Below are 14380 nucleotides of genomic sequence, written 5' to 3' on the forward strand. Positions count from 1 at the left end.
CGCTCCGCCCTGGTCGATGCTCCGCGGGTGGGCTCGGGGAAGACCGAGGGACAGCCCTGTCCCTGCTCCAAGCCAAAACCCAGCTCCTTGTTTGTCTTTGTGGAGCAAGTTCTCTGAGGGACCAGGATGGAAGGATCCTATCTGCCCCGGGCTGCAGGCCAGTCTCAGTCTGGCCTTTGAGGCTGCTAAGCCCTTTGGTGCGGATGCAGGTTTCGCCCCCACCCCCGCCTGAGTGCTCAGCGCGGAGGATATGGCGGCTGTGCCTGAGCCCCGCCTCTCTTCCCCCGAAAACTTTCCGCGGGTTTTCAGAGATGGGGGTGTACACCCTTCCCCCGAGAGCACATCAACCTTGCTGTTTTATGGAGGGCCCAGGTTGTTCTGCCCTGTGCACCCACAGCCACGGCGCGCAGCCCCTTGCGTTCCCCCGGGGCTGCCTCCGTGCAGCCACTTCCGTCCTCCGCCCGGCTTGTGCAGCCTGGCCTTGCCCGCCGCTGCCGGCCCGCGTCTCAGGCTGGGTGTCGCGGGGACGCTCTGTGCCCGTTTAACTTAGTTCTGTTAGTCAAGGGCTGCTCGGTACAGATCCGAGCCTCTGAGGCTCCCCCTCCGTCCCTCTGGCCTCTCAGTTGGAGAGGGGAGACCCAGCGAGCGAGCGCCAGTCCTCCTTTGCGGCACCCTCCCCGCGGGACCCGTCCCGCGCTGCTTTGCCTTTTGTTCTTTCTTTTTTCCTTTTCTCCTACCAGATTTTTGGCGTCTTTATCTTTTGAAGAGGGCGATGTTCTGTCGGAGTTCCACAGGTGCTCTGGTTGGCTGAGTGGGTCTGTAGTTGTGGGTCTTGGTGTATCTGTGGGAGAGGGTGACCTGCGAGCGTCCTTCTACTCCGCCATCTTCCGGAAATCTATTAAACATTTTTTGAGTTATAATCATTTTACAATGTTGTGTCAAATTCCAGTGTAGAGCACAATTTTTCAGTTATACATAAACATACATATATTCATTGTCACATTTTTTTCGCTGTGAGCTACCACAAGATCTTGTATATATTTCCCTGTGCTATACAGTATAATCTTATTTATCTACTCTACATTTTGAAATCCCAGTCTGTCCCTCCCCCCCCCGCCCCCTTGGCAACCACAAGTTTGTATTCTATGTCTTTGAGTCTGTTTCTGTTTTGTATTTATGTTTTTTTTTTCTGTTTTTTGTTCTTATTTTTATGTTCTTTCATAGATTCCACATATGAGCAATCTCATATGGTATTTTTCTTTCTCTTTCTGGCTTACTTCACTTAGAATGACATTCTCCAGGGACATCCATGTTGCTGCAAATGGCGCTATGTTGTCATTTTTATGGCTGAATAGTATTCCATTGTATAAATATACCACATCTTCTTTATCCAGTCGTCTGTTGATGGACATTTAGGCTGTTTCCATGTCTTGGCTATTAATGGGCATTTGAATTGTTCCCATGTCTTGGCTGTTGTAATTAGTGCTGCTGTGAACATTGGGGTGCATGTATCTTTTCAAATCAGAGTTTTTGTCTTTTCTGGATATATGCCCAAAAGTGGGATTGCTGGATCATATGGTAGCTCTATTTTTAGTTTTTTTAAGGAACTTCCATATTGTTTTCCATAGTGGCTATATCAATTTACATTTCCTCCAACAGTGTAGACAAAACTCTAGGATATTAACTCATTTTGTATACATGTAATGTTTTATGTTGTAAAATTTCTACTAAAATAAATTTCACCGTTTTTCATCCTTATGTTTTTCCTTAAAACAAATTGCTAAATAGTACATTACTAACAATTTTTGACATTGATTCTCTTAATTGATGCTATATATCCCTAAGGAAAAAAATAATAAATCCCCAAAGAGATATTGTTATCCTTTGATACGTTCATTTCTCAAGGATCACAGAGGACCCAGGCAACATAATTTTTTTCTCTCACAAGATTTTTTTAACAGCTTTATTGAAGTATAATTGACACATGAACTGTGCACATGTTTAACATGTACAACTTGATGTTTTGATATGTATACATTGTGAAATGATCACCCTAAACAAGCTAATTAATATATCCATCACTTCCACATGGTTACTATTTTCTTTTGTGTGTGTGTATGTATATGTCTGTGGGAGGGGGGGAAATACTTAATATAAGATCTACTTCCTTAGCAAATTTCAAGTATACACTACAGTACTATTAACTGTAATCAGCATGCTGTATATTAGATCTCAAGGACATATTCTCCTTGCATAACTGAAAATTTGCTAATGCTGGTCAAAGGATATAAAGTTTCATAAGATTTCTGATAAAAAATTTTTGATAACTCTAACCACTAGAGCTGCTTTTGAAGCAACGGATTGATAATCCTTTATGCCAATAGAAGATAAGTTTGCAAGTTATAAATTTGAACATATTTTGTAACTCAACAAAGTGATTTTCTTCTTTTGTAGTCTTCTTTGAAAATATTCTTACATATTTCCATTAGTATATACAAAAATGTGTGAGTATGGTGTCAGTTATATACTCTACGTCTAGGAGTTTGGAGTTTAAGATAAACTGTCTCTAGGGATCTCAGGACACTTTTGTTGTACTTATTGGGCACCATGGTATGATGTTCAACTTATAGAACTCAAATTTTATGTTTTGTTTCAGAATACTTGGGCATGGCAAACCTTTGAAAGATATGTTTATTAAATATTTCAAGACCTGTTTTGGATATTCAGATTTCTCTGTATGTATAGAACCAAACACAATGTGCAAATGCAAACACCTCTACTACTCCATTTTTTTCTTCTATGAAAGAAATAAGTAGAGCAAATTCATTTCTCCCAGCTCTTAAAAAAAAAGCACCTATTTTCTCTAGAACTCATTTAGTAATTATATCTATTATCTAGATAATATTCTTATAATGAAGAAGAATCTTGTTATAGTCATAAAATAATGACATCATTATGTGTGAATGCTCTTGAAATGAACAGCTAACCCAGAACTGAGCCCCACAAGCAGTATTACTGAAAACTCTGTATACAAAGTGTGGTATACTGAAGCCCTAGAATCTTATTCGTTAAAGTAAAAGTGCCAGAGTCATGCTGACATTATGGAGTGCTGCTGCTAAATACTGGAACCCTTGCATACAACACCTGAGTCATTAGAAGTCTCCAAACTCTTGTTCAAACAGGATGAGAGCAATGTACTGTATGTAACTACGTTTTGTACTGCAGTGCAAAATAACCTCTCTATAAAAGGGTAATCACAAAAAAAGTATTTTGTTGGAAAGATCTTTTTGATTGCAGAGAAGTAATGGAATACTTTGTGATGAAGTGAAAAGTGCTCTGTATATTTCAAATTACTTAGAGAGGAAAGAAAAGATGTGCTTTTGGCTTCATACCACCCAAAGAATGCTTTTATAAAACAACTTTGTGAACTTCAAAAGTTATTAGTTCCAGTTAACGTACTTCCTTTGACAGCCATTTTGAGCTATAGGCTACTTCTTAAATATTCACCTGAATTAAAGTGTTTCATTTTCTAATCAATAATCAATTCTTAAATGTACATACCAAAAGGATATCTAAACCTCTTATATGCTCAGATGTTCTAAAATACACTTGGTTTACTGAAACAATAATCTCTACCTCTACCACGAGCATAATTTTCAAGTAATTTTCATTTGTTTTTAGGTGGAATACTTCTTCCAAATTGAATTTATTTCCTTGGTGCTCTGTGATGGCATTTGTTTCCCTTAAAGTTATTAAAGAAAATATGAAGCTGATTCATAGGAACCTTAGTGAGGTCTTAGGGATGACTGGTCATCTTGAGAATTGATAAAAGTTATGCATTTTGGATCTATGTACTCAGCTCTAATATCTTTGCATCTGAATTATTTAAACGATACTTTGAAGACTATGTTGTGGAAATGTCGTGGACTCTTATCACTTGGACCCGTGTCATTGAATTCTTGTTTTGAACAACAGCAAAAAAGAAAGAATGCTATTAACTTTTAAATACCTACTTGCTCTCACATCTGTCAGCACTTCTGAGTATTCGCTAGGCTTTCAATCACGTGGCTCTTAATTGGCATCTTAGTCAGCCAGTTAATAAAGTTTGTCTTATATGTTAATTGTGGAAGAAGCTCCTAATTTAGCTTGTGATATCGAGAACTTACTGGGTAGCAGAGGTGAGCTATATTTGGCTCAGCTCAATCTGCTTGAATTCCAAGCTCAGTAAGAACAGTGAGAAGGTGGTAAGGAAAAGTTATGCATTCACAACATAGGGTAATGGTTAAAGAGCCAAAACCCTGGAGTCACATTGCTTGGGTTCCAATTCTAGCTCCACCACTTAATAGCTGTGAGATCACTGGCATGTAAGAAATATTTGATGGTCCTTGTTTTCATCATCTGTAGGTTCAATCGCAATGCCCTACCTGTAAGATTTATATGAGGATTAATGAAAATGTTTTATGTCAAATACTTGTTATAGTATCTGACATAATAAGCTTTCAATATTTGAACTTTTCAGTGTTCATATTTATTAGACCATTGAAAATGTTCAAACCTTGTAATTATATTGAGTGTGTCACTTCATCCTAGCTGGATTTGCCATTTCCTCTAATAACTGACCTTAAGGTCTTTTTTTGGCATTTTTTTTTTTTATTGAAGTATAGTCAGTTTACAATGTTGTGTCAGTTTCTGGTGTACAGCACAATGTTTCAGTCATACATATATATACATAGAGTCCTTTTCATATTCTTTTTCATTATAGGTCACTACAAGATATTGAATATAGTTCTCCATCCTATAGAGTACAAATTTGCTGTTTATCTATTTTACATATAGTAGTTAGTATTTGCAAATCTTGAAATCCCAATTTATCCCTTCCCACCCCCTTTACTCCCTGGTAACCGTAAGTTTATTCTCTATGTCTGTGAGTCTGTTTCTGTCTTGTAAATAAGTTCCTTTGTGTCTTAAGGTCTCTTTTTAAGCAGCAGCTTCTCAAGTGAAATAGAGGCATGTGTATAGAGCAGTTAATCTTGTGAAGACATTAGTCTCAATAAAGACTTTGGCTCTGCATTCTGGAACCAAGGGAGAGTGTTTCACTGTTTACCAGGTAGTCAGGCGGTGCCACAGCATAAGTATAACATGAGTGCAGCCAAGGTTAGAAGTTTATGTTCTATAGCATATAACATAAGTACTACCCAAGGAAGAGACTAGTGCCGAATCGAGGTCACTGAGAGCAGAAAACATACACACCGGCTCCAGTGGTACAGTGTTTATTTAGAGGAGGAGGAGAGATTGCACAAGATCCAGCCCCTTACAATGCATTGGTCCCTCAGGGCCAGCAGAACTACTCAACAGGCAACATGGGTAGTGTGCGTATGCACACACTACATCGTGCTGCAGTAGAAAGGCCCTGTTCCCTCTGCACTGGCAGCAGATATAGCAGTGGTTTGGCTAAGTGTCACGTGATGCATATTTAAGCAGGGCAAAGAAGTATGCATGAACAGGGAGAGAAACTCCCATACAAGGAGGTATGCCCAGCACAAGGGAATGTTCCAGTCCCAAAGCTACTCTTATGTGCCCAGGCAAAGGCTGGCCAGCTGAACTGACTGTCTTTCCCAACAGAGGGCTTTTTAGAAAATGGGATATATTAAAGCATGTTTATTTGTTGATTTACATGAGAAAGCAAGACTTTTAGATCTAAGAAAGAAAGAAGGTGATGGTAAGAGTAAAATTTGGGGGCAGGAGAGGGTAAGATTCAGTGAAAAAGTAGAGCTATTCACTGATGACAGGGACAGGACAGCATATATGGGTCTAGGGGAAAATAGGATTGGCATACATTTAGGGAAAAATGAAGAAAGTCTCTTCTGTCAGTACTATGTCAGTGAAACAAGAAGCAAGGACATTAGCCAAGAATAAGAGGGAGGAGGTTTTAGATGTCTGAGGAGAAATAAGAAGGTGATATATAGCCATCTTAGAGAGTTGAGAAAGTTAATTGACAAGGGAGTTGAAGATGATTGCCAGGCTGCACTAAGGAGCTGCTTGATGTTTGTATTCATAAATTTCAAGTAAAAGCAATCAGCGTGATGGCGTATTTTCCTCCTGTATTCAGCTCCCCAAGTTTGACTACAGAGAAGAAAGGCAATTGGATTTAACTGTATGAGTATGTTGGAGGCATAGAAGGTCAAGGTAGTTAGGTGAGAGAGTAATTATAATAATGGTCCATGGAATCTAAGATAGAAGATAAATTACTTTTCTATTTGGATTTGAGGTACATGCCTTTTAAAATTCAGGTTAAAACTATTGTTCTTATAGCTGTTATTATGGACAAGTTAATTAAAAATCTCTGAGCCTCAGTTTCTTCATCCAAAAAATGTGATTGTATCAATCAAGGTTAAGCTAAAAACAAAAGAAATCATTCTAGGTATTTCAAGCAGAAAGGGATTTACACAGGTAACTAGATACTTACAAAACTGTAGGAAGGCCTAGAAGAGCAAATGTCAGCGGGGTTTTCTACTAGCTTTCTTGTGTCATTGAGGAACATTGCATCAGAAATAGGTTCCTACAATCCAGAAGAAATCAGGACACTCTAGTAAACCACTCCTGAAGGAGCTTTCCCATAACTATGTGACAACTGAGAGGAAAAGTCTCATGTTAATTTTCTTCCAAGTCTGGGCAGATACACAGGGAAAATTGGAAGAAAATGTATGGGAGACAAAAGATTGAAGAGAGAATAGAGGAAGTAAAGTTAATGAGATGCAGCAGATGCTTCTGGGAGCAGGAGACCAAGATGCAATGAAGCACACTGATAGCAGGGCTGTCCTCTTCTCATATCTCAGGTGCTGGGAATTGCTCTCTTTCTGCCAGGTTCTTTTTTTTTTTTTTTTTTTTTTTTTTTTTAATGGAGGTACTGATTAAACCCAGGACCTCGTGCATACTAAGCGTGTGCTCTGTCACTGAGCTCTTATCCTCTCCCGGTCTCTTTCTTGTTATTGACTTCTCTCTCCCTCCCACCCTTTATATCTAATCAGTTTCCTAAGGTGATTCCTCTTTCTCCATAAGTTCAACAAGTATTTATAGAATATTTACTGATCATTCAGCTATTCTATTATTTACTCTTTCACGCAACAAATATTTATTGAGCACCTAATACATGCCAGACTCTCGGTGCACAATACTGGTCTTTTCCCTCATGTGCAAATGAGTGTACTAGTGCTGTGTTTGGTAATACCAGTTGTGTATTAGAACACTTTGTTTGGCAACTGACAATATATGTGGGCATAATCAAGGCTCTAGGAAATGATGCTGTTTTTAATCTAGCATTTCCCAACCATTTTGGGCCACAGAATCCTCTTTTTTTCATTGAAACATCTATTAACATCCCATGGAATATCATATCCCTCTCTTTAGAATAAAGCCCTGATTAAGTAGTTTAGCACACTAAGCCTATTAGTCTAGCCCAAGCTATATTATTGGCTTCTTTCCCACTCCCCTCCACAAACCATACATATCAGTGAGAGTTCTCAACTACTCAAGATCCACCCCCTCTCCTAGAACAGAATACTCTAGTCTCTTCACCATAGTGATTTTCAAAGGAATATGGGCTGGGATCTAATGGGATGAATCTCTGGGTAATAGTGAAACTACTGTCTTACCCATCATTAAAATTGAGATACTCCTTATCTGTCAATTTGGGAAATGCTGAGTGTTAAGAACAATGTTACAGATGAGAATGTTCTTTACCTGTTAATTTCTGGAGGCTCTGTGTACCACCGAATTAGAATGACATCCCCACTCCTCTGTACGTATCAGCATCATTCCCTTTTTTTCAGTGTCTGATGTTCTGTCTTTTCCTTTCAAAGGGCCAAGAATTCATTTCATGTTGCTTTCAGTTAACTACACCTTACAGCAAGCAGATTCCGAAGAAAACTTTCATATCCAATTCACTCTACTCTGAGCTTCCATATTTAAGTCATCTAAGTTTTGTATATCTCAATCTTTCCATCTGTGAAAAGGAGAGAAAAGTGCTGAATATGTATCATTAGCTATTTGTAACAAAAATAAGGTATTTGAATATAGAATGCTTTAAATGCACATACATGCAGCATTATTCACCATTCTCATGCTAATTTTGTGCCACTAATTGAGATCACATATAGGAAATCTCTTTTTAAAATTGTAAAGCATGATACAAATAGAAGGTATTATTATAGAAGAACAATATGGTATTTGCATCTTTGCTAAGTACTTTACATACATTATGTCATTTAAAATTCTTAGCAAAGTTGTATGAAGTGAATGCATGGTAACTGCACTCAATAAATGTAATGGCTTTGCAATAATAGTAATAATTTTTATATAAAATATTAATATTATTATATGTGTAATATGCTTAATATCAAGTAGATTTTCTAGAAATGATAGAATTTGTTCAGGTGATTAGGGAAACCTAAATTATAGGTAGAACATTTTCTGAATTATCTTGCCCTAAGTACAAATGGCTATATAATTTTTAATATGCTTTCATATAAACTCTAAGATAGTAACATCCTTAGAAATTTAATGACTGGAAAAATAAAACCACTTCACTGACTTAAATGGTTGGATGGTTTATTTCTGACTGTTTAAATGTAGACAAGTAAAAAAATACCTACTGGTTCTTATTTCAATATGTTAAGGGTAAATCAGTGTAGCCCGAAGTGGACGACATCTTGAATAACACTCAAAGAAATCCCATAATCTGCATACCTGGACTTGTTTGTTTATATTTTAAGGAACTATAGCCTTTTGTCACTGGAAGATATTCCATAGCTATGATAGCCAATGTATTGAGAAAAATGTAACTACAAGTATTAGAGGCAAAGCATCATTTAGATATTATTTTACATAGGTTTTAGCATGTGTATCTGTGTAATGCATGTATGTAAATGGAAACATTTTTTATTCATTTGCAGTAACATATATATATGTACATATGTAGCATAAGGATAAAGAACACGAGGCAGGAAGATGAGACATTTTATTAGTCAGCTGAGGGAGTTGAAGATTTCTGAGCTCCTTTCTAATCCTTGATTTGAAAATGATAGTAATAATGACAATGATAAAAGCTCCATTTATAAGTAGTTACTGCATCTCAGAATTTTAATGTTTTATCACTTCACAATAACCTTGCATATTTGATATCATTCACCCCTGTGATACAGATGAGAAAAATCGAAGCTCAAAGAAGGTAAGTAATTTGCCTATATCCGCACGACTAGTAAATAGGGAAACCAAATGAATTTTTTTAAGTTGTGCTTTTTAATGACATCATACTTTTATATTGAGATGTAATTTACGTAACAGAAAAATGACCCTTTTAAAGTGTGTAGTTTTTTAAAAAAATTTTTATTGAGTTATAGTTAATTTACCATGCTGTGTCCATTTCCAGTGTAGAGCACAATTTTTCAGTTATACATGAACATACATATATTCATTGTTGTATTCTTTTTTGCTGTGAGCTATCACAAGATCTTGTATGTATTCCCTGTGCTATACAGTATAATCTTGTTTGTCTATTCCATATACACCTCTCGGTATCTACAAATTTCAAACTCCCAGTCTGTCCCTTCCCACTCCCCTCCCCTCTGGCAACTACAAGTTTGTATTCTATGTCTATGAGTCTGTTTCAGTTTTGTATTTATGTTCATTTTTTTAAAATTCCACATATGAGCGATCTCATATGGTATTTTTCTTTCTCTTTCTGGCTTACTTCACTTAGAATGACAGTCTCCAGGAGCATCCATGTTGCTGCAAATGGCGTTATGTTGTCATTTTTATGGCTGAATAGTATTCCATTGTATAAATATACCACTTCTTCTTTATCCAGTCATCTGGCATGGACATTTAGGCTGTTTCCATGTCTTGGCTATTGTAAATAGTGCCGCTATGCACATTGGGGTGCAGGTGTCATTTTGAAGTAGGGTTCCTTCTGGTTATATGCCCAGGAGTGGGATTCCTGGGTCATATGGTAAGTCTATTCCTAGTCTTTTGAGGAATCTCTATACTGTTTTCCACAGTGGCTGCACCAAACTGCATTCCCACCAATGGTGTAGGAGGGTTCCCTTTTCTCCACAGCCTCTCCAGCATTTGTCATTTGTGGACTTTTTGAATGATGGCCATTCTGACTGGTGTGAGGTGATACCTCATTGTAGTTTTGATTTGCATTTCTCTGATAATTAGTGATATTGAGCATTTTTTCATGTGCCTATTGATCATTTGTATTTCTTCCTTGGAGAATTGCTTGTTTAGGTCTTCTACCCATTTTTGGATTGGGTTGTTTGTTTTTTTCTTATTAAGTCATATGAGCTGCTTATTAAAGTGTGTAGTTTTAAGTACTTTCTTTAGTATATGAACAAAGTTGTGCATCCATCACTACTATCTAATTCCAGAACATTTTCACAGCAGTCACTTCCCATTCCCTCCTCCCTTCAGTCCTTGGCACCACAAATCTACTTCCTTTCTATATAGCTTTAGCTTTTCTGGACATTTCATATAAATGATATCAAACAATATGAGACATTTTTATGCCTGGATTCATTCACTTACTATAATGTTTTCAGCATTCATTCATGTTATAGCACATAACAGTACTTCATTACTTTTTAATGTCAAATGATACTCCATTGCATGGATATTCCATATTTGATTTATCTATTCATCAGTTGATGGACATTCAGTTTCATCCACCTTTTGATTATTATAAATAATGCTGCTATGAATATCGTGTACAAGTTTTTGTATGAACTTGTGTCTTCAGTTCTCTTGGATACATACCGAGGAGTCACGTTGCTTAGTCATATTGTAATTCTATGTTTAACTTTTTGAAGAACTGACAAACCGTGAAAGCCGAACGGAATTTTCTTTTTTTTTTCTGGCTTTGTTCTTTTTTAAAAAATTATTATTCTTATTTTTTATTGAAGTGTAGTTGATTTACAATGTTAGTTTCAGGTGTACAGCAAAACGATTCAGTTACACATATACATACATACATATTTTTTTTCAGTCTCTTTTCCATTACAGCTCATTACAAGAAATTGAATATAGTTCTCCATGCTCTACAGTAGGTCCCTTGCTTGTTATCCACTTCACATAAAGTAATCTCTGTTAGTCATTCCCAAGTTCCCAATCTGTCTCTCCCTTTTTCCCCCTGGACCTAGGGATTATCAAATTAAGTGAAGTAAGTCAGACAGAGAAAGATAGACATCATATCATGTTGCTTATATGTGGAATCTAAAAAGAAAAGAAAAGAAAAAAGATACAAATTTTATTTACAAACCAGAAATAGACTAATGGACATAGAAAACCAACTGAGTTTTTAAAATAATTTAATAATTGAGTACAGGGGGTCTAACAGCACTAGTTTTTAAAACAATTTAATACTAAAGAAGTAGCCTTCAAAATTCATAGTAGCAAGATGAAGAAAACCCCACAGTTTCCCCTTTCATTAGGAAAAATGCCCAAAGGTAGCTCAATGAACTAAATGATAAATGATTTTTCTACGTAGTCACTAGTATAAATATTGGCCAACCAGCTCTGGGGTTTGAGGAATCAAAGTGGTACAAGAAAGGAGAAACTTCTCTAGTGAAGTTCTCCTTATTTTCCTATTACACTATCTCATTTTTTGTTTTGTTTTGCACTTTTAATGTTAAGTGTGCATGTTATCTTAAATAATTATACATACAGAAGTAAAAATTTGCATTAACTCAGTTACTGATTACTCTCTATATTTAAAGCTGTGTATTTGAAAAGCTAGTATTACTTTGCAATATTCATGAATGGAAAATCTGTATTCTGTTATTTACTTGTACAAAATCAAAGAAAGAAAAGTCATTGCAAAAGGAATTTATAACTGAGTGGTCTGTGGACGTTAGTACTGTTATGTAGTTTGGTGAGGGTGCAGTTTATTGTTTCTGAATAGCAGTAGAACATATTTTCTCTATAAGTCATTTTGTTTAATGTGATTTCTCTTAAAATTTGCTAATTGAAAGCATTAATCTTTATAATAACCTCTAATTTCTTCTCTATGTGCTTTTATTAATCAGGCCCATGATGTTAAAGAATTGGTAGTAAAGTGACTAATCCAAGATCCCAAAACTAATAAGCCAGATGAAGGATTTGAACTTATTCCTCTGTATAGCGATGTGAGCCTCCATGCTTTTAGAAATTTTTTTATTTTATATTTTTTAGGAGGGTGGTTTGGAGTGGTGGTTGGTAGCAATAACAAGAAAAGCAAAATCTTTTATATTTTCAACACTGGAATGTTAAAGACAGAAAGAATAGGTTTTACAGTACCTGAAATAAGTCTGGGAAATGAAGATAAATTTGGAGCTGAAGTCTCCATTTTTGGAGGATGCAGACAATGTGAGCTTTGAATGGATTTGGGAATTTTTTTTCTTTTTCCTTGCTAGTTGTTTGAAACCAAAGTGAAAGTATTAATAGGCTATGCACTGTGATCATTATGGTTTACCATATACATTCATGGACAATTGAACTGAAAAATGTATGTGCAAGAAAAAGAAAGTGAATGAATTAACATGAAGAGTAATATTATAGAGAAGGATGTCAAACTACACAATTGGATGAGATACTGAAGATGGGGAAACTAATTTATCCCAACATTCAAAACACTCCTGGCTCTGAGAATCTACCCTCAAGGGTTGATGAGAAGAATTCCAAGTTAAGCATGAATAACAAATAGAACTCCATGCAGTATTGATAAGTACATAGGGCGATCTCAAAGACTGACCTTTTTAGAGCCTTCCCTTATCAGAGCTCAGTCGATGAAAAGAGGACTTTTACATTGATACTGTCTTGTCAGATACTATCATTGCAATGGCATAGGGCAAGATACTCCCAAGTGTCTTTTACTGCAGTGCTATGATAAGGTATCCCTTAACATTGGAGAATAGGAGACTATTTCTTCTTATGGTTTGTCTGTAAAAGAGGTTGAATGTATGAACTTGATTCAATTTTAGTGAAACCGTTTCCTTGGTATATTTTCTCACTACTTTTTAGGAACAATGTGAAACACTGAGGACAGTGTTTTTGTTTTTCATCTCTTGCTGTTAGAGCCCCCAGCACTTCTAACAGTGTCTGACACCTGGTAGGTACTCAATAAATATCTTTGGAGTAAATGATTTAATAGCTAATTAAACAAAAAGTTATTAAGAATGATTTTTGACTCTAAAATCTTTGTAGAATCACTAATTGAAAATCAAGATTCCCGGCAGAATGAAAATGCTGTACATTTATTCTAAAATGTGAATAAGGTGAAATTAGCTAGAATTATGTCAAAGATATTTGCTTTTATAAATGAATTAGGTGATGGTTGAGGCAACATCTAAATACAAAACCACATTTCTACTCCAGGGTGCAAAAATCTGACAGTTAATTTCCCAAGATGGATTAGTGAAAGTAAAAAGCACTGCTTTTATCAAGGCTGATATAGTTTGTAGGATTTCATTTTTTGCATCAACGCTAAACACTTTTTTTAAAACAGAGGTGTTTATTTATTCTTTTTGTGGGGGCTGGGGAAGGAGGTATTTAAGCTTATTTATTTATTTTTTAGAGGAAGTACTGAGGATTGAACCCAGGATCTCGTGCATGCTAAGCATGCACTCTAGCACTTTAAGCTATACCCTCCCCCAACGCTAAACATTCTTTAGTGTGTTTACTTGCTTTTGGACTGCACCTCTGGGAACAAATGTCTGTGATCTGTGTGGGCTTCTTGTATTTCGAGTTTCCTTTGTAGATTTGTCTCTTCCTCCCTATTTTGCCTCTTATTTTTCCAACACGAACAGCTTAGATGATCTTCAAATAACGTTGATTCTCCATTGAATGTGAAGTTAATTCATTATGAGGCATTTTCTTTTCACAGAGGGCCATCTTTCCCATTCTTTGGGAAAGCAGCATTTTTCATTTATAAGAGTGATTGTTTTGTTATAAGGCTATTTTAGATTGTTTGAGCTGCTATAACAAAATACCACAGACCGGATAGTTTATAAACAACAGAAATGTGTTTGTCACAGTTCTGGAGGCTGGGAAGTCCAAGATCAAGGTGCCAACATGGTCAGGTTCTCTGGCGAGGGTCCTTTTCTTAGCTGATAGCTGGTGCCTTCTGATTTTGTCCTCACCTGGTGGAAGGGGCTAGGGAGCTCGGAGGGATCTCTTTTATAAGAACATTAGTCCTATTCCTGAAGGCTCCACCCTCATGACCTAATCACCTCCCAAAGGACACACCTATTAATACCATTACCTTTGGGGGTTGGGATTTCAACATATGAATTTGGGGGGCACACAACACTCAGTTCACTCCAAACTTTATTTTTTACAGCAGTTTTAG

The sequence above is a fragment of the Camelus dromedarius genome, chromosome X, assembly GCF_036321535.1.
Source record: "Camelus dromedarius isolate mCamDro1 chromosome X, mCamDro1.pat, whole genome shotgun sequence".
NCBI lineage: Eukaryota > Metazoa > Chordata > Mammalia > Artiodactyla > Camelidae > Camelus > Camelus dromedarius.